This window comes from Panthera onca, chromosome A1 (assembly GCF_046562875.1).
Source record: "Panthera onca isolate mPanOnc1 chromosome A1, mPanOnc1 haplotype 2, whole genome shotgun sequence".
Lineage (NCBI taxonomy): Eukaryota > Metazoa > Chordata > Mammalia > Carnivora > Felidae > Panthera > Panthera onca.
Window position 1 is genome coordinate 84,355,981 of NC_138339.1, and position 21,408 is coordinate 84,377,388.

At 36.8% G+C, this 21,408-nt stretch overlaps 1 long non-coding RNA gene across 2 annotated transcripts in view; it reads left to right on the forward strand.

The window, feature by feature from the left end:
- Positions 1-19,532, forward strand: part of LOC144615641 (uncharacterized) — a 35,990-nt gene extending 16,458 nt beyond the window's left edge. The window contains exons 2-3 of one of the 2 annotated variants that reach the window (XR_013554009.2): positions 18,085-18,207; positions 19,015-19,532. This is a non-coding gene — a long non-coding RNA (uncharacterized LOC144615641). The remainder of the gene's footprint in view (positions 1-18,084; positions 18,208-19,014) is intronic. The other variant, XR_013554010.2, reaches the window with a different exon arrangement.
- Positions 19,533-21,408: the final 1,876 nt, after the last annotated feature.

The following is a 21,408-nucleotide window of genomic DNA, read 5'->3' on the forward strand; positions in this document are numbered from 1 at the left end:
GAACTGAAAAGAACAGGGGCAGTGGTGGTCAGAGCAAGATAAAAAGGGAAAATAAAAGCACATGAAAGAACCTCTGTGTCACCACAGAAGGCATGAAATCAGAGATAGACCTCAGAGACTGTACCCTTCGAGGAAACTCAAAGTAGGTGTGGCTGTGTGTTTTACCACTTCAATTATTTGAATCTCCCTCATGTTGCAAATATATGCATTGCATCTGGTTGTCAACTGGTTCTTATTCAATGTGTCTCATTTTGCCACTTGGCCACAACAACCAGCTTAAGAGGAAGAAGGCACAATCATCTCGGGACTCATTGTGTGGTTAATGGCATCCACTTGCTCCCTGAAGATTCCTTTAAAGGACAGGGAAAAGGGAAGCCTGGGAAGGATACCTTTAGGTAAGCATCTAGAGAATTAGCAGAATCTTTAATCACCCAGGCCACACAAGATGAGGAAGACAACCATACAGATTCATTTACTCTGTTGCAGCATAGCCAACAAAGGGAGAAAAACAAAGGAAGAAATGACTTGCTTACCCTCACCTTCAGGAAGCAAAGTCAAGAGAAAAAAAGCAAAATTTGTTGACAGAGTTTCAAAGTAGTTGTTTCATTGTCTGATTAGTATATTCCATTTTTCCATTGACCACAATGTAATTATTTATGTATGACTCACATTATATTGAAATGGTATTTGTCTTTCAGATCAGTGTGTACTTAATAATATTGGTAAATGAAAGCATAAATGTGTTTTTATGAAATCTCCATATAGATATATCCTAAAAAGGAACTTTGAACTAGAGAAATATACTATAAACTTTTAAATACATCTACCGTTATTGACCTCCCTAAGCATCACCTTCCCAGTCCTGCTTTCTCTGAGATATTTGATCCTTTAATTTTTATTTAAGCTCAGACATTACACTTTGGAGTTAGAACTTAGAGTAAAACAAATGATAGTGTCTCACTAGGGTGCTTACCAGATACAAATATTTCTATTCTGGATAACACATATATAAATACAGAATTATACTTTGAATTCTGTATTTGGATGTGTATTATAAGCAACATGTTCAACATTTATCCAAGAATTCCCAAATCCTGAAATGTATTAAATAGGGGAACTGAACCGATTTTAAATCCTACTACCCCAGGAAGCTCAAGATATTCATATCTATGCCTATAATGTACACACATATCTGCACCCCCACACCCAGAGGCAGGATGATGCTCAACATGTGTCTTCAGAGAGAGAGAGAGAGAGAGAGAGAGAGAGAGAATTAGAGGGTGGGGATAACAGATTCTGTGGCATTCAACTCAGTAAAGCGTGTTATATCTTAGATTTTCTGAAAGGGAGTTTAGTTTCCAAAAATACTGTGAAGACCTTAATGTAGTGAAGTCTCACCTATGACATGATCCTTTGGTATTTCCTACGTTTTTACCTTTCTGATTTGAAAGTCGTGCTCCTGATGGTGTCAGGTGTTCGTCAGATCTCTGTCCATCAATAGGCCTCATGCCTGGCTTGTTTACACAAGTCCTGACTTTCAGGGAACATTGGCAGCCAAAGAACACAGGGGGAAGGCCATGATAACTGTAGAGAGAGAATGTCACTGTGCCTTCTATCACGCCCAGGATGTATGCCCTATGTCCTCACAGGGAGAGGCATCACATGAGGATAATTACATTCCTAAAATCTTTTATAGGCATGAAGTAAAAAATTTTTTAAAAAATTAAAAACTTCATCAGCTTGTCTTTATTCTTAAGAGTACAAACGATGATTCTTGTTTTTATCTCTAGGGGGTATGGGCATTTGACCCTAGGTAGTCCTCAAAGTTCCTTTTTATGCAGTTTATTTTGAAGTCATCTATTTTTTCACCTTCATTTCAAGCGAGAAAGGCACAACTAGTGACCCTCCATTCACCTAGGATTTGTGGAAGAAAAGTTGAATCTCATCTTGACCCCGGGCCTGAGACTTTTTCTTTCTGTGACATGCACAATCTTGGGGTACTGGGTCATAGAAGAGCATGCCATATAGTACTTTATTGCCAACAAGCTTGCTTTCTTGTGACTTGTGAAAATATCATGAGCTCTAGATCATTGGCAGAGAATAAACAAAGACCAACCATATAGATTATTTGTTAATGTACTTTGATATATGGAATAAGTCTTCTATCTTCATATAACAGTTTTGTCAGTTTTTTGCATTAGTTAGCAATTTAATAGGGCCCATGTACTTCGGTATGAATGCTGACCATGTTAGAGCCAAGCTTTATGTTAATGCAACAGCTTCCCACGGGAACCTCCAATCTAAAGGTTCCGTAGTAAATCTTGGTTGGATTGAAGTAAATGGTCCAAGTGCCATGGTATGTACCTGCCACCTTCTTTTATCCACTTAGTCCTGTCATACTATTTCTTTTTTGCTACTAAAAGAGAAATGTTTGGTTTTGTCTAATTGGTGGTAATTAAAAACATTAGTTCTGTCTTTAGTACCCCGTTAGGCATATAATTTCTATACATCCACTCAAATATTTCATCATCTACTTGAATATTTCAAATGTTTAAACCAGTTTCCTCTTTGACACACTTAGAAGAGACCCTAGATTTGACTTTTTATGCTTTCAAATGCGCTATGAATCATTCTGCCAAACTCCTGCCCTTCATGTGAATGATATATTTTATTTACACTCTTAGAAAAAAATCTATGCATGGCCATTATTAATCACTCACACCTTTAAGAATGATCTTACCTTTTAGCTATTCATCAAAATCGGTATCCTTCCTGTTAGAAAGAGACACATCATAACTGATGTACAATCAAAGTGTAGATGGGACCAAATACACAGCTATTAGCAGAATAGATGTCTCTTCATTTTGGGATTATATACACATGCATGAGCACGCATGCACACACACACACACACACACACACACACACACACACACATTCACATCTCTGTATGCTATATCTATTCCGGCAACTCTCTTTATAATGCTGAACTGCTAAAACCATGTTGCTTTTATATAATACACCACTGTGATTGAGGAGCAGCATATAATTTTCAAAAGCCACTCCCACCCGGAGCAAGGCCAGTAAGACATTGGATGACTGGAATTAGCCAAGGTTCAAAGACCATAGTCTATGATTTTTATCAAAAGCAAGAGAGGGGAAAATTGATAAATGAATCAATTCCCCATCATTATATACTAATCTCAAGAGACGAATACTTTATAATTAGATCATATCTTCATTTAAAAAAGAAAATAGGGGAGCCTGAGTGGCTCAGTCAGCTAAGTGTCTGGTTTCGGCTCAGGCCATGATCTCACAGTTTGTGAGTTTGAGCCCCAAATGAAGCTCTGTGCTCTCAGCACAGAGCCTACTTGGGATTCTCTCTCCGCCCCCTCCCTCTGTTCCTCCCTTTCTCACTCTGCCTCTCTCAAAATAAATAAGTAGACTTAAAAAAACGAAGAAAAAAATTTTTTATGGCTTTGACCATAGCTAATGCATGCTTTCATTGGTGAAGAAATATTAAATGGTTCACACAATGTGTTTGAAATATCTCATTTTTTGATAGACATTCCCCTGCACCTCTAAAATTTTGGCTGGAAATTGGAAAGATGATGTTTATCTTAGCCTCAGGGAAAAAAATAAACAGGCTTGACATATTTTCAATTCTCCCTTTTTCTTTGGTTACTACTATGATATCATATTGAGATGAGAATTATAATAGGCCAAAAGTTTGCATAGCTTCTCGAAAGTATTAGATCATGCAACAAAATGAGATGGAAAGTGATTGAGAGTAAGATTCTGATTACACAACATCTACACAAATATATTTAACCTTAGAAATACTGTAAAATATATACATCATGAAAGACACATTTAACTATACAGGCGGCACTTTAAAAACTTCAAGATCAAAAAAAAAAAAGTGCGGGAAGGCTTTGAATCTTAGGAGATGCTAAGAACTCTCTTTTCAACAGAATTTTAACTCCCTGGGCATTAAGGAATTACTTAATAGAAAAGAAAATAACCCACGGGGAAAATGTAGCCAGCAGAAAAGCTGCTTACAATTTTTGATAGGCCCTAGTATAGGATAGTAGAAACGCAAATGATTCTATGCTCACTCCAGAACTCTATATCTTAAAAGTTCCTCATTCGTTAATTTTTCTTTGCTGGCGTTAAAAGCTGCCAAAGAGAAAGGCTGCGTTATTGAGCTTGTTATGGATATCCTTCGTATTGATTTTTTCATTTTGTGGAAAGCAGGTCTGCAAGACACGTGATCTAATCCCAATGTAGAATTTTATAAACCCTAATGCAAAAAACAAAAATAATAATAATAAGGCAGTCCCACGGAAGAGGTTACTGAAGGTAACAAGGCTGGTTTGCTCACCATGAAGTGTCTTAAACACAGGGAAGTAGTCAACCTTTCTTATGGTGGGTTTAGTGAATGCTCACAATGTGCCTGGAGTTGAGTGGGAGGCTGATAGGCATATCAATATGGCAAGTAAATATTTCTTTTTTCAAGGAGATCACAGTCTAGCATATCAGACGCAGGCGAAAAGAAAAATTTTATAATGTGACATGGGCCCCAGAACAGGTGGACTAGAATTCCATAGAAACACATACTCTTCAGAATTACACTTGATGCGGGCTTTAAATGCATTGCGGAAAAGCTATCCTACAGTTTTTAAAAATGTTTGTGATTTTATGTATTATGTTGCTTTAAAAAGAGCACCCCACTTTTTCTCATGTCGAACCAGCAGCCTTATTCAACGAGGATGTTACCGTAAGGCGTGATGAATTCAGGGTAGCCACCTTCATTATTTCCATGTTTCAGGAAGGCGAACGCAAAGACAAAGAGATCTGGATCACTTTAGCGTGTTACGTCTCAACCATCAAACCTGCACAAGATGCATCCAGATTAGTCAACAAGCAGATGATTAGAGATAAAACCTCTCATCTTGGGATAAATTTAATCCAGGCAGCATGTGCTCTTTGGTCATTTGATAAATATAGCATTTTAGAACAGCATTCTCAGAGATCCAGCAGTGCATATCCAGCATTGTAGCTAAAATATTCAAATAGAAATAAAAATAACTCCCCAGAAAGTTGCTGGCATTCATGTTTCCGTTGGAGAATAATTACAGAAGTCAGTTTAAAAGCTAACATAAGAGATGTTGAAAACCACCTCTCACCCCCACAGAAATGCTAATGACTAGTTGTATTATAGTCTTAAAGCAAAGGTTCCAGAACCTTCTCTGTCTCAGATTTATGGTGTCACGATTACTGGCCATGACTAGACACTCTGGAAGGAAGCAGAGATTCCCTGGGTGGTGAAGAGATCCAACCAGCGATCTCCCGGGGAAGTAGAATTTAGCCCCGAAAGTCTCATTTCTAATCCTGTTATTTTCTAATCCTATTACTATAATGTGGAGGTGAATTGAATATATTTCCTTCTTTATCTCTGTGCAATCTCACAGATTTCCTTCAATAATGATTTTTGGCTGCCCCTTCCAAACAGTTTTGCTTCTTTAATTCTTAACAAGAGTAGAGAGACAGTCGGAGTGAAATCTGCTTGTGGTAACATGCAGTGCCCTGTCTCCTTCCGATGCCTCACGGGAACACTGGTGATATGCTGGCTACGCATCCAGCCCGTGATTTCTTGCCTTTTGTTAAACCAACTCATTATTACATCAAAAATCATGGTTTCCATCGACGACAGATTCAGCACACCCATATTCACACTAATGTGTGTGTTTATGTGTGTGCGAAATAGCTACACAATGAGTTATTGAGTTGTATGTAGAAAAAAATGCTAGGCAACCGCAAATTACAAGGATATAAGGCCATCAGGGGGTTTAATGGTGACATCATAAATCACAAGGGCAAGGTATAAATGGACTGTGCTTCCCCACAACTCGAAGGTGCCACTGGAGCTGTGATTTTAAAGGTTGTCTCCTCTCCCCAACCACCCTTCCCTTACATGTGGATAATTTGTGTTGTAATTTCCATCTTCTCCAGTTCTCTCTACTTTTCCTCATCCACTTCAAATCTTTTTTCTAACCCCAGAGAGAATCTGTTTTCCGCCTTGTGCTATTAGAGCATCTATATTTAAATGTTAACCCTGGCTTGGCCCAATTTGAAATATAACAATTCTAAAAACCTTGCCGTTCTGGGCTAGGTGTCACGCTCAGGCAGTATGACAGACAGGTGACAACAGACCCAAGAATGAAGAGATTTTTCTCTTCTTGGATGACTGTGCTCCATGCACCTATTCTCATTTCCTCTGAGAGGAGGGAAGCTAATTACATATAGTGCCCCTGTTATGACTGCAAACATAGAAGTGATTTTATAGTTTTGCTTTTTTTCACTTCTGAAGTCCTGCGAATCCAAGTAATATTCTAATTTATTTTTATGTCCTAAATGATTCCCTTTCCTCTCTGATTCTGTCTTACGGAAGAATATATTAACATAAAATAATAACCGGCCCAAAGTTTGGTTCAAATTTAAATATGTCCTAGCAAAGCCAGCCCCATTCTAATTGCTTTTATGTGTCACTTTACAGTAGGAGAACCAACCTCCTGGCAGCTTTGCTTTGGGTCTTAATTAGCCACTTAACTGCAAATTGGTTGGCACCCTAGTCCTTTCATCAGTTATTACCCAAATAGCATCACCAACTTAGGATAAAGAAAAGAAAGATCCCACATGTAGCAGGTCTTTCCATCATTATTGCCCTTTAATACAAAGAGGGGGGTTCCCAACTACTAATTAAGGCAACGTTTTTAATAGGCAATTGGCATCTTATTTAATTCACTCTCAGTGCGATGTCTTAAAGGAAAAACAATCGCGGTAATGTGTGTACAGTGCTAAAGAATTTACAAAATATTTTCATCTACTCTATTACTCTCACATAGTATCTGCTTTAGCCATGTATCCATCAATATGTTTTTTATCGGTTGCCATGCTTTAAGATGTGGATTTTATCTCAGTCCTTGGCGCATTTGCCTGTGTATCCACTAAGCTATCTAATAAAATTAACCAAGCCAATCTCCAATATATACAAGGGGGTTGGCATTTTTATTTCTTGTTGCATTTCTAGGAAACAGGCACACTGTTAAACATACTACATAGATAGGTACTTCCTTACAAAGCAAACGTAAGTGGTTAGTGGGCAGAAAACTCAGCACCTTTAAAGGCTACTTGAGTTAGTGATGAGAGGAAGGAAAGCATTCAGAAAGAGCAGGGGAGCCTTGGTTCTGAGAATACAGAAATAAGTAAGAGAAAAAGAGACTGCTGATATAGATGAGATCCAAAAACGTGCCAAAGAGGATGAGAATTCAGAAACAAATGTGACAGTTTGTTTAGTGTTTTAGCAGAAGATCCTCAATCGATGCTTTGCATGCAATATGATATCATAGCCTTTGTTCATGCTAGAGAAGAAAACAAGTAATCATGGTGACTTTACTAATGAACACACTTCCCCCCCCCCCCCCCCTGAACTGTCCTGCCAGCTGGTCCTCTTATTTCATGTTATAACACTTTTTATACGTTTTAAATGCAGGTACCCTCTTCTGTTCTGTTAAGTCCCTAGGAATTGGATTTGGGTATGTAAGTACAAACTCTCTCTGTCTTTCTGAAAGACGGATCAGTTGAGATTTCGCACGTCCCAAATGTCTTCTGCCCAGTGCAACTACTGGGAATTCAGAGTCCAATCCACAGGCTGACCTCGAGCAAGATTGTCCCAGGCTGTGTGTTTTGGAAAACTCGGAATTAGTGAATTATGTTTATGAGCTTCATTTCTAAACTGTACCAGAGCTTATAAAATATTAGTATTTACAATATCCTGGAACAACAAACACAGCATGGAAGCAGCTGCCTCATCAGAGACTGAGCCACAGTGATCTCAGACATTTGTCTGTTTATCATGGGCTGGATTTCCTTGGCAAACAATTCAGTAAGGAAGATGAGCACCCCAGTCTCACACAATGCTCGACACTGTGAGGAAATTTTCTCCTCACCATCACCCCAAACGCTAGTGCTTGTACTTTGTAAGCCCAGTGCCTTTAAGTTGGAGTGTGAAGAATAGCTGTATGGGACTGAGATCAAGTGAAGTCAGGCCTTTGATTAAATGTGAAATGAGAGGTGTTTTGAAAAGAGCACAGATCTTTTTCTTTTTGGCCGGCATAGGCCGTATCTACAATTAAATCTCAAAAGCAGCAGATGTATGCTTACAGGAAAGATTTGAAAGAAAAATCATTAGGAATTATTGCACTTTAGCCACCTAAAAAACAAACTTGTTCCTGTGAAATCTATGAGTTATTAACCCTGGCAACACTCGAGTGTTTTTCCTGTCATTTGTGATTATGGAGTCCCCCGTTTTTAAGTATATTATGCATTTGAATTTATCCAACAAATTCTCTTCCCTAAATAAAAATTCAGTAATCTCCTGGAAGAAGCTTGATGATAATGCAATCGCTGTGAATTACTCAGCTAGCAAAGGATTTCACGTTCCAATATTAAACAAACAAATGAAGCACTTTACCTAGTATCTTTCAAATAGTAGGTATTGAATAAAATGTCCCAATAAACAGTATCGATGAGAAGAAAGAACGAGGTCTAATAAGAGTATATTTCTATCCAGTGCTACATGGCTCCATCTTTGATATCTAAAGAACTTACTTTAATCACTTCAAAAGAAGAAAAAATCTTATTCTTGTTTAGTTACCAGAATAATTCCATAGTGCAGCTGCTGGCCCACAAAGAACATTGAATGAAGGAGTGTCCACCAGAATTAGTGTGCAGCCAAAAATGGAGGAAAAAAAATATATCTGAGTGTTCATTAGGACTTCCATGTGATAGACATTACCCTGGAAAATAAAATGGACAGTGTCTTTCCCTCCCTCTAGAATGAGTTTATTCTGGCCACGAAACGCATTCCAGATTTTTTCTAATTTCCTCATTGGTGGGTTCATTTGTGAGCAGCCACAACAGTTGGCCGAGGTCAGCAAGTCAGGACTACAATGCCTCAAGTCTCTTGAGAGTTGTAATTTTTCTATCAAAATGGAGGTTATTTAGGGTGGTTTGTCTCCGCAGCTGTTTTTAAGCAAGCAGTGCACTGACCACCCAGTGGAGGAGACCAGGGTGGAAGTGGAAGAGACTATCTGATGTGACTCAAAAGAAAAAAATGCAAGATTTCTGGGGAAAATTCTACTATGGCAGGCGGCCATGAAATATGTTTCTTAAACAACTTATCTTATTTTGTGCTCTAGATGATAAACCTAGCTCCTATGAGCAGTCCTCAAAAATCAAGACAAAATGGGAGACGGCACTGCGAGTTCTTTAAGAAAGGGAAGGCTTGTAGTAAGGTTATGTCAAGTTCATAGAATAAAGACAATGGAGGAATCTAAAATCTTAGACATTTTTTATTTGTTTTGTGTTCATCCTGTTTTTAGCAGTATTGAAAATTCAATGAATAATTTAACATTAATTTAATAAACCTTATGTAAGCTATTCTATCTTCATAACTTTATAAAACTGGATTTATAGAACTGACTTGTATAAATGAACTATCAAGTAGCATTGCTATCTCTAAATATAGGAAGTAATAAGAGAATGAAAGAATATTGCGATTTTATGGTTTTCTTTTGTTCATGGATGAATCAGTAGCTTTTCTGATTAAATGGTTAATTTAAACCTTGATTTATCCTTGTCTAATACAATAAACAGAATTTGGTTTATCATGTTGCCATTAGGAGTAGAGACATACCCGTTTTTATTATGTTACATAGAATGTAAGCTTCATGAGATTAGGATAACAGACTTATTCACTACTATATTCCTAGCATCTGGAACAGTCCCTGACAAATATTTAACCTTAGATAAATTATTTGCTGAACAAATTTACCTAAATTAGTGATTTCCCTGACCAAAAAGAGACAGATAAATTACAAAGCCAAGGCAAACCAAGACAACCATGTTAAAATAAGAAACTTAGGTAGATCCCAGAAATTCGAAACCTATTAGGTTTTAATAGGTTGCCCAATGATTTTGATGATCACCTAATTTTGGTTACCACCACCTGTCTACAGCTTGGTACCATGTATCAGAAACCACAAATGAACCCACAGACACAGAGCTCAATTAAGAACAAAATTGGGGCATCTGGTTAAGTTGGGGCACTCATCTGGTTAAAATTGGGGCACTCATCTGGTTAAGTGTCTGACTCTTGGTTTCAGCTTAGGTCATGATCTCACAGTTCATGAGTTCAAGCCCCACATTGGGCTCTGTACTGGCAGCATGGAGCCTGCTTGGGATTCTCTCTCTCTTCTCTCTCTCTCTCTCTCTCTCTCTCTCTCTGTGCCCCTCCCCTGCTTATGCTCTCTCTCTCTCAAAATAAATAAACTTACGAAAACAAAAATAAAAATGTCTTTAAAAGAGGCACACTCAATCTGGTTAACTCAGATTTGTATGTCATTCTCTACTGTTGTATACTAGTTCCATTTTACTAATGTCCTTTACCTGTCTGGCAACTGAAGACATCAGATTTCCAATCCCTCAATGATGGATGCTTATAACTCAATTTTGGCAGATTCTCAATATATATGAAGGCTTCAATTTGGTATTTTTTCAATTTGGTATTTTTCTTTATTTTACTTTTACATTTCTTATAAGAAGAGGAGTGTATTTTTGATATTAAAAAATAAGAAAACCAAGAAGAAACTTGAACTAGATGGCTTTTAAAATACCTCCTTACTTTGAAATTCATAGAGTGGCTTCATGAAGGCCACTTATGATAAAAATCTCAAGTATTTAGTATATTCTTCAGGTCTCTAGTATTGCCTGTATGTAGAGAGGTAGGCAGAAAATACCAGCAAAAGAGCCTTGTGGGCTGAAAACAGATCAGCCTTCAAATGCAGGAATCTCATTAGGTATCTTAAAATGTAATGTTATTTTAATAAAAAGGCACACTGAAAACTAAGATTTACCTCTTTCAGGTTACCAATAAGACAATAAACTCAAAAATTCCTTTGTAGTGCAGAAGTGTTTAAGACTTCTTCGTGTGGCCCTGTTTTGCTTCAGTCTCATCTATTGCCACCTTTCTGGTAAATATTCACCTAAATATTTTCAATTACTGGAACAGACCTTAAAGCTTTCTCTCTTATTGGTATAACCACCTGGAATATTTCTCACACCTTCTTCTCTTGGCTAATTCCCCTCTTAGATTCTGGTAAGAAATCATTGTTTATCCCTAAAGAGAAAAGAGGTCTGATGTAATGCACCTGCCACCAAGGGGCTAGTTGTTCAAGAAATGGTGCTTTATCACAGACTTAGGTTCAGTCTTAGCTGCTGGTAAACATTAAGATGTGGCAGTAATTAGACTAGCCTTGGTGAAAAGGAGCCCACACACAGCTTCCGCTCATCCTGGCCACTCTTTTCATAGTCCCGTTGCACAAGGACACTCAGGCACTGTGGCAGCAGAGGAAGTAAACTGGCTGATTGTTTACAAGACAAGTCATCCTATCCATATTCTTATTTAACTCCTCCTCTATGCTGAGCACTCTTTGGCCCATAACTGAGCAGCCAAGGCATTTCCCACTATTCACAAGTTCATGTATAACCACACTTCCGATCACTTCTCCTTCCACATTAGGTGAATGACCCAGTATACTGCTCTTATCTCTTCCTGCTAGTGAGATTTCCTTTAATTCTGTCCTTTAGGTAAATTGAAGTGGGGGTATAAGGGGATGAATATTAATCTTGTTTTAACTACCACCAACAGAGAGCTCCAAGTTTCTTTTTTCATTATGTATTTGTAAAAAATCCTCCCTTCCCAAAGGCCATAGTTAGTTGAAGGAGATGTGATGTCTGAGATGAAATAAAATTCGGTTAGGCATGGAGTTGATCAGAGTCTATTCAGAGCCAGTCATGTAGTAGGCACTAGGACAAGAGACAGGAGAGGCAGAGAGGACATGAGGTGTACATTTGAGGTACCTGATGCATATCCTCCATGTGTCCACAGTGGCTAACTCATAGCAGACACTAACAGTATTTGTGGTTTTTATCATCAGAAGCATGATCCTATCTGTCAACAGCAATGCAGAAGGTAACTATTCTGAGAAGTTAAGGGAAGTGAATCTTAGAAACTTTTTAAATGGAGGAAGATGAAATTAAAATGGCGGTAGTAGACTGGAAGAGAATGATTAAGAGGCAAATGCAGATTCAAGAGATGTAATAAAAGTGATCAAGTATGCCTGAGAAAATAAGGAGGGATAATGAGGTAAAGAATGAGGCAGAGAATTCTGAAAAGTTATGAAGCATAGTGTAAATATCTACATGGCTTGGGATCCACTGGAAGACCTGAGCAGTTGTGATACTTAATTTTATACCAATTTGACTCGGCTAAGGGATGACCAGATAGCTAATAAAACACTATTTCTGGGTGTGTTCATGAGAGTGTGCATTTGAATCAGCAGACTGAATAAAGAAAGTCCCCTCACCAATGTTGATAGGCATCATCCAATTGGTTATAGGACCAAAAGGAATAAAAAGGCAGAGGGAGGGCAAATAGTCTCTCTCCTCGAGACTGGAATGTCCATCTTCTGCCCTTGGACATTGGAACTTTTGGGTCTTGGGCTTTCTGACTCTGGGACTTACAGCAGTGCACCCTCTTCAGAGTGGGAGTTACATCATCAGCTGCCCTGATTCTTGGCCCTTGTGACTCAAACTGAAATATTCCACTGGCTTTCCTGGTTCTTCACTTTACAGACAGCAGATCATGGGACATCTCAGCTTCTATAATCATGTGAGCTAATTCATATAATAAATCACCTGGTACTTCTGTCTGTATATATCCTAGTGATTCTGTTTCTCTGGAGAACCCTGATTAATCCAGTAGTGTAGAGAGAGTACTAACATTTTTAAGACTGCTAATTTGCATGGGCCACCTGGATGGCTCAGTCAGTTAAATGTTCAACTTCGGCTCAGGTCATGATCTCACAGCTTGTGAGTTTGAGCCCCACATTGGGCTCTGTGCTGACAGCTCAGAGCCTGGAGCCTGCCTTTGGATTCTGTGTCTTCCTCTCTCTCTCTGCCCCTCCCCTGCTCTCTCTCTCTCTCTCTGTCTCTCTGTCTCTCAAAAATAAATAAATAAATGTTTTAAAAAATTTAAAATAAAAAAAGACTGCTAATTTGCTGAGGACTAACTTACAGCAGTTCTTATGGGTTGTAAATGCAGGCTGTTGCAGCAAGAGCTGTGAACTTGAAATCTACTCACTGGTGTTTTAATCCTGTCTTTGCCACCTAGAGTGTTTTCCTTAGTTGCAAATGTGAGAGATGGAATAGAAGGTCTTGAGCCTCTTTGAGGCCTGATCATTATACAAGTATGATTGCAAATGAGAACCTTAGGATTCTGTGAATATCCCAGTGGGGCTTCCTCAAAGTTTGACAAAAGTAGATTCACAAGGTGTGCAGGTGTGGGAAGTGCTATATAAAATACAAAATAAATGATTAGATGTGCAAATGATTAGATAGCTAAATGATCAGCTCACAGAAATGTGATAGAGCATATGATCTTATAGGGCATAGGGAAGAACTATAAGAAATTGCCTTTTTAAATTTTTTTTCTTTTTTTCGTCTTTATTTTTGAGAGAAAGAGAGAGAGAGAGCACAAGCAGGAGAGGAACAGAGAGGGAAGGAGACACAGAATCCAAAGCAGGCTCTAGGCTCTGAGCTGTTAGCACAAAGCCTGACACGAGGCTTGAACTCACGAACTGTGAGATCATGACCTGAACCAAAGTCGAACGCTTAACTGACTGAGCCACCCAGGTGCCTGAGAAGTTGCCTGAATGAGAGAGATAGTGAGGAACGGCAGGTAGATTTTTTTTTTTTTTGATATCTGCATGTACATGTATATGGTAGATAAATTCATGTGAGCAGATAAAGCTGTTTAAAATCTTAATTTAAGCATCTTACATTGGAATCACATGAAGCTTTACAAACGAGTTGTATGATGTGAAGTTAAAGGAAATTCTGGAAGAGTGGCTTAGTAATAAAAGGTAAACAACCACAACCAAAAGCCTGAGCCCCCAGCCTTTGAGTGAATGAGGGAATTATAGTAGGTAATTGAAGAAAGAATGTAAGTAATAGTTTCGTCTAAGGCTGAAGTGACATGACAAAACCATTGTTTCGTGTAGAGATTTACATTAGTGACATATGACAGAGGGGAGCACTTAGCTTTTAATTCAACATTTCAATATGCAAATTAAAAATAACACAACTAAGACGTTGCTTTAACTGCTTCCAAAACTGCTATTAGCTTGATTCAGGAGAAATTCTAACTTCTGTATCATGGAGAGGACCGAATTACAACCAGACTGGTATTTACCTTGTGTGTTAAAGAATGACTAGCTGGCTGTTTTCTGACACTATCTAGCTTTTTCGTATTTTTCCTTTTTCATATTTTTGATGCAATACTATGTGCAAAATGTGGTATTTGTGTATGACTTCAGGTTAGACAGGATTAAATCACATTAAATCAGAAGATAAGTGTCCAAGATGGGATGGCTGATGCCTTCAGTATGCAAATATTTTGGTTTTCATGGAGATAGGATATATTCCAGCACAAACTATTTCCACCTGCAGAATTTTCCTAGTGAAAATACAGTCATGTTGTCTTTGGTCCACTTTCTTTGTAAAGATGCTCAATTTTCTTCATGTAACTGTAATGGCCCTAAGAAGCATTCTCCATGACTAAGGTTAAGGTGGAAGATACAGACATAATGCCGTACTATACAACTGTAGGTTTATCCATCTGGATCAACTTTCATGTTACTATTATCCATATGGGAAATTGTAAAGAGAGCAGAAATATGCCTTTCATTAGATTTGTAAAATAGACTGAAATAAAACAGAATAGGTTGTCTATCAATTTATTTGTCATTCTGGACAAAGGAATGTGCCAATCATCCAGCTACATGTATTTCCATATACGACTGATTAGTCCTAGATATTTACATCTGTGTATGTTGTCCTAGGAAATAATCATTAGAAGTGGTGTATTGTTTTTATCTGGCTCTTTCTTCCCACAACTATGGCATGTTGTAAATTGTCTCAAAGAGTCTAGTTACAATGTTTAGTTCTTTAATCTCATGTCAAACTGAAGGTTAGTTTGACCCATATTAAATAAGGGTAGAAAAATAGAAAAGAAGACATTGGTGATAAACAGTGTTTAATTCCATTTTGGAGAAAACAATCAACTCTCTTTCTGTAGGATAAAGCTGAAAATGGCAAAAGCTCACACAAATATACAGTGCTGTATCATTCTCAGGTTAATAAAAACAATTTATATGCAGGGTAGTGAACAAGAGGAAAGTTATGGAAAACATTTCTCACCCAAGGACAGTGTACCAGATGTGTTAAGACTTATGGGAGCAATCAGAGGTGACCAAGTCTCAGTGGCGGGCCTTATTAAGTTAGACGGTGACCCAGCACCTTCAACTTATTAAGCTGTCGAGAACTTCAGTGATTAAAACCAAAGAAAGGTCAGATACAAACCTTCAGAATGTCCCTGCGCTGATATTTTCTTATAGGCACTGGACCCTCATGGAAATACTTCTCTTGACTTTAAAAAATTAGATATCTGAGCTGGATTCATCCGCAGCTTGAGAGAAATTTTAGTAGATGATGCTTCCTCAAGATTTCTCATACCAGTTTTGTAACTTTAATCAGTGTCTAAAGATGTATCCTTAAAAAGTGGTATTGCACTTCATCAGAACTGAGACCAGAGGAACAGATTCATGGGGTTGTTAACATCTTCAGATTGGTCCTAGATGATGAGTGAGAGTTGTAGCTACAGATAGAGATACTAGGAATAAACTTTCAAAACCTTATACTTAATTTATGCAAAAGTTAAAATTGAGGATTTAATTCCATCCCAAGTTGTATCCTAGGCTTTAAATACTGTAGGGGTTTAGTTAGACAACTTTTCTCTGTCCTTTTCATCTGTCACACTCTCCAAATGTATCTGTTTTGATACAATACCAAACTCTGAATATGTTCATACGTAAATGTAGAGGTACAGGAGTATCATATACATATAAATAAATACTATTCATGTATCTAGGATAATGTTAAATGTTATGCTTTCTGTTGTCTCGGAATCTAAGCAGACGTCTCAATTCCATATGCACCAAAACCTTTCATAACCCATCAAAAGTTGCTATGCTATATCTGTAGCGCATGCCAAAAGATTATGAAACTGGTTCTGCAAGCTTTAGCCCATTGCACATCTCTAGGACATGAAAGAGAAAAAATAAAAAGGACTGTTTGCTCCTACAATCCACCCCCCACCGACCCCACTGCTTTATGGTATTTTCTCTTACCTCCTTTCAAGTGAAGTTTGCCTTCCAGAGAAGTGTTTGAAGACTTTTACAGTTGCCTGGAATCTGAGGGCCATAGGGCCTGGCCACTGCCCTCCTTAGGGAGCACTCTGCAAACAGCACAGCAATGGAGAGGGGTCCAGCAGACAGTCAGCTGCAGCTGCATGTGGTGCAAAGGGTCAGTGGGAGCCTTGAGGAAGGAAGCCTTCCCTGAGTCTTCTCACAAGGGATTCCGCCATTTAACAGAACCACTTATGGGGCACAGGGTTACTGCAGAGGCTGAACTACCACTAACAGAGGTGCTGAAGGGAGGGTTGTAGGGCAGCTAACTGGAAGAGGCTTCTAGAAAGCCACAACACTGCCCATGAAAGGGAGAGCCAGAAATCTTTCAGTTCAGTCTTCCTTCTCTTCCCAGGATTTTAGTGGATTGGGGAAAAACTTAAATTTGCCTGGAAATTTAGAGTTAGGTGATATTTCATTAACTGGACTTTTATTCTGTAAGTGCCACAGGAAAATTTGTGGGACCTGCCTTTTCACTGAGGCATATTCATACAGTGCTGATAGGAGTTCAAATCCAAAAAATATTTCTGGGAAAAAGCATGGCAACGTAGATTAATAAATCTCTCAGAATGAATTTTCTTTGGCTTTTTATCTTTCTACGAGTTGATCTCTAGAAAATAATCAAAATTCAGACAGTAGTGTGCATTATAATATTAGTTCTAATAATAAAAACAGGAAAAAATTTGTATCTAATAAGAGAATGCCTCAGAACATTATGAATATCAGTATAATGGAGAGAGATTATGTAGCCCTTTAAATTTTTATTTTCAGAGATGAATATATGAGCAAATTCTTAGCATGTAATATAATATATAACATATAATGATAAGTGAAAAAGAAAGATGCAAAATTACACGTGGATTTTAATACCAACTTAAATATTACGATTATGTAAAATATGTATGCCTAAATAAAAAGATTGAAATGAAATATTAACAAGTTTTAATTGGTTAGAGTATGGATTAATGACTATATTGCTTTATTTATACATTCTAAAATGTCCAAATTCTATTAAATTAACATTGTATTGCTATTACAATTGACAGGCACAACATAGAAAGTGATTTATTTTATTGATACGATACAATGATTTTTCCTGATTACTACTTATGGTATTAATAAAGGTGACATAACAGAGCACATCAATAATTCCAATTTCAATATATTTATTTTATAAATTTCAAATCTCACTTTAAAATTATATTTTGACATGAACAATATAATTTTAGGTAAAAGGATTCATAGAAATTTATGGATTCTCTATAGTTTCTTTAAAAAGTATTTTTGAACACTTGTATTTTTCTATTCAAAAATGAAAATATTATTGTTTACTGATATAATTTATTTATTTTTTAGATATGGGATTTGATTAAGATATTAACTATTACTCAATTAAGATATTTGATTTATATTCCATTTCCTATCAATATTAAATTCCTTTATTTCTAATATAGTTAACACAAAGAATAATTCAGTTTTGGAATGCAAATGCTTAAACATGAAATCTTAGAGTTTGTGCATGTCAGAAAATTAGAGGTGACACTGTCTTTGGAGGCACAAATCTCAGATCACTTTTCAGATTGCTACATGTTCCTTCTTTTTCCTTATTAATGAGTTTTTCCTGTGTTGTTTTCTCCTCCACTTTCTGACTTAGATGAAAATCCTCACTACATGGCTTCCCGTGTGGTCACCAGAAGGTTATAAGATGCAACCTGGAATCTGAGGAGTTGGCTATTTGTGATGTGACCTTTGACCGAAAGGAAAGGGAGACTGGAAGGTGTTGAGCACATAAATTCCTTTCCCTGTCTTTGTCTTCTCCAGTGACTCCTCAAAGGCTTGCTTTCTTCTTGCAAATCTTACAAACAAGTTTTGAGTGCCAAATAACACAAAGTTCAGTCAATCTGTCATCTCTGTGGCTCATCGTTTAGCAGAAACCAGTGTGGGAACACATCATAGTGCCCTGATTCCACCTTGCTTTGCTTTGCTTTGCTTCACTTTTCCTGTTACCTTCACCACCAGGGCTAGCACCTCCCAAAACGTGTTAGCATCTTAATCCTTGCCTTATGCTTCACTCTCTAGAAGAACCAGTTTGGGACACTGTACACTTGGGATGACTTCCACCATCAGTAGGCTTTGTATAACTTGGGCCACCAGCATTCTAGAGAAAAGTTTCGCTAATGAATCTGCCTTTGTTATTATTTTGATGAACTGAAAAGAAAAAATATATATAAATCCATGGAATAGGAGTTTATTTCTTCAGACACCAGGCACTGTGACTGAAAAGATGACTCTGTTGAAGTCAATTTTAAGGTTGTTGTGGTAATCCTAGGATTCTGGCAGGAAGAGAAAGTGAGTTATCTCAATATGGTCCAGAGAAAAATTGCTGCCTTCAAATTCATTGTGTTTAAATTTGTATAGCACAGTTCAAATTATCTCAGAATTATGGTTTCCAACCAGTGGATGATCTTACATATGTTATCTGAGACTTAGTGAACAACATAAGCCCTGTGTGATTAGAAGTGGATTTAACCTGGGTTCTACTAGATGGGGTTGTTTTATGTTTAAAAATCTTAGTTTATCCCAGCAGCTGCCACAGATGGATTGGAGAAGACCATCGTGATCCAAGCATGGCTATGTAGAATGAAGTGAATGTGGCAAGAACTGTGCCTTTTATACTGAATTCAGATGAGAATCGGCATTGACATTGACATTTGGAACGAAGTCTATAATTTGGTGGTTGAAAGTGTCTGTGAGGTATTAAAACAGGATAAGTAAATTTTCTATTGATGTGTGACTTATCTAATTGAATCCACATTTAAAACAGTATCTAGGTTGGTCTAGTAAGAGTGATAAAAAAAAAAAAACTGTCTATGGCATGAGAAATAAATTCTTCTGAGCTTTTTTTGTGTTCTAGGTGCTCAAGGATGATGCTTTTGTTATCATCAAGAACCTGAGAGTGGATATATTTTACATCAAGAAAGATGGTATCTGGATTCTGTGCTGAGGAAATGTAACACCTCTAATGTGACTAATCAAGCATTCAGTTACCATCCATGTTCATGGATCATAGCTTACTGTTTCCTTCAAAAGCAAGAATTTGGGCCCATAGTAAGAAAGCATACTAATAAAATACTTGAATTTTAACCTATGAAAAAATTAAATTGGCTACCATAATGTTCCAAAAAAAGGAAAAGAAAGAAAACAAATAAAAAAATTATGTTTCAACCTAAAAGGTAGGTAGAAATATGAGAATTTTCTCTAATGGAACAATTATACTACACTTATCAGACAACATTCCATTTTATATGTCATCTGTAGTCTTAATAGCTAAAGTTCTGGGTTGTATTTTTAAATAAGCCAGTTGGCAATTAAAAAATAACTTTACTTGACTTTTAAAATTAATGTCATTTTTACTGTAGACCTTAAGAACTATAAAGAAAAGCATATGAAGGGAAACAAAATTTAAAGCACCCTTGAAAGTCATTGCTAATTTGTGTGTTTGTGCCCCCCCCAATTTTTTATATATATTTTTTTACACAGGTACATACTTCCAAATTAAGATAATACTATATAGACAGTAGTGCATTCTGTTTGGGGGGTTTTTCTGTCATCAATCTTCTGTATATTTTCCAAAGCTTTTCATATTCTTTGAAAACAATGTTTAAATGCTTCATATTTTTACTTGACATGGCCATAGCATGACTTATTTACCCATTAGCCCATTTGTGGTTATGTAAGTGGTTTTTCCATTTTAGCATCAGAAAGAATTCTGTATTGGAGATCCTTATACATACTCTTCTTTTGGTAAATCTCCTATTCTTTCCTAAGAAGTAGAATTAGTGGCTCAAGGGAAATACAAAATTAAAATCCATTTGATATGTGTTACCAAATTATTCATAAAAACTGGAGGTCAAAATGCTATTCCATGCATTTTCAATTTATACTTTGACTATTTACTGAAGTTTAACTGTTTTCACTTCTTAGCAATTTTATTTATTATTTATATCTTAATGCTTTTAATTATTTTTCTGCACAAGAGTTCATCCTATGTATTGGGTTAATAAAAACTCTTTACATATTAAAGATTCTTAGGAGTGTGCCAGACGTGAGTACACATGAGAGACAAATTATTTGCTTTCACAAGCTTATTTTAGTATCCAATACATAAAAGACATAAGCAAACAAAGAAACAAGACAGTTTATTGTTTCAGACAAAGATTTTTTCTTGCATTTGATCTTTTACATAGAAATAGGGGTAGTAGTATAGAGAAGGATGATGCCTTAGCTAATGTGCCCAGAGGATGATAAGGTTCTTTGGTTCTCAAATCTTTATTTAAAAAAAAAAAAAATATATATATATATATATATATATTTAATATATATATACTTAATATATAAATATATATTTAATGCATATAAGTATATATTTCAAACATTTAATGAAAATGTATATATTGCAAATATATAAATATATATTATATATATTTTAAGGCGTATATATACAAATACATATATTTATTAATGCATATATCTTATACATATCATATATATATGCCATTTTATAGTTTTTCTTATTTAGGTCTTGCCCACTTCTTGCCAAATTTCTTCCTTTGTATTTTATATTTTTGTTATTATGGATGGGATTTCTCTTTGCATTATGTTTCTTTATTGGCTGTGGCAGGTCGCTGACTATTTTAATTATGATACCTATAATTTGAGCTATGGTCCCAAAGTTAGTTTAAGGGTGAGGCAATTACCACAGGGTGTGACTCAAAATTTCCTGTGATTGAGCAACCAGGATTCTATCTCCCTAAGTTCCCAAGCTCACACTTAGTGTAGAAGTGTCAGAGTTTGAGACCTGATGGTGACCAAAAAGCTGAGCCTCACTAAAAGTACTTATGTCTTCTGGTAGTTTATGTCTTGAAGTTGTATTTTGAAACCTGCTATTTTAACAAACACTTTGAGTTTTGCATCTTGC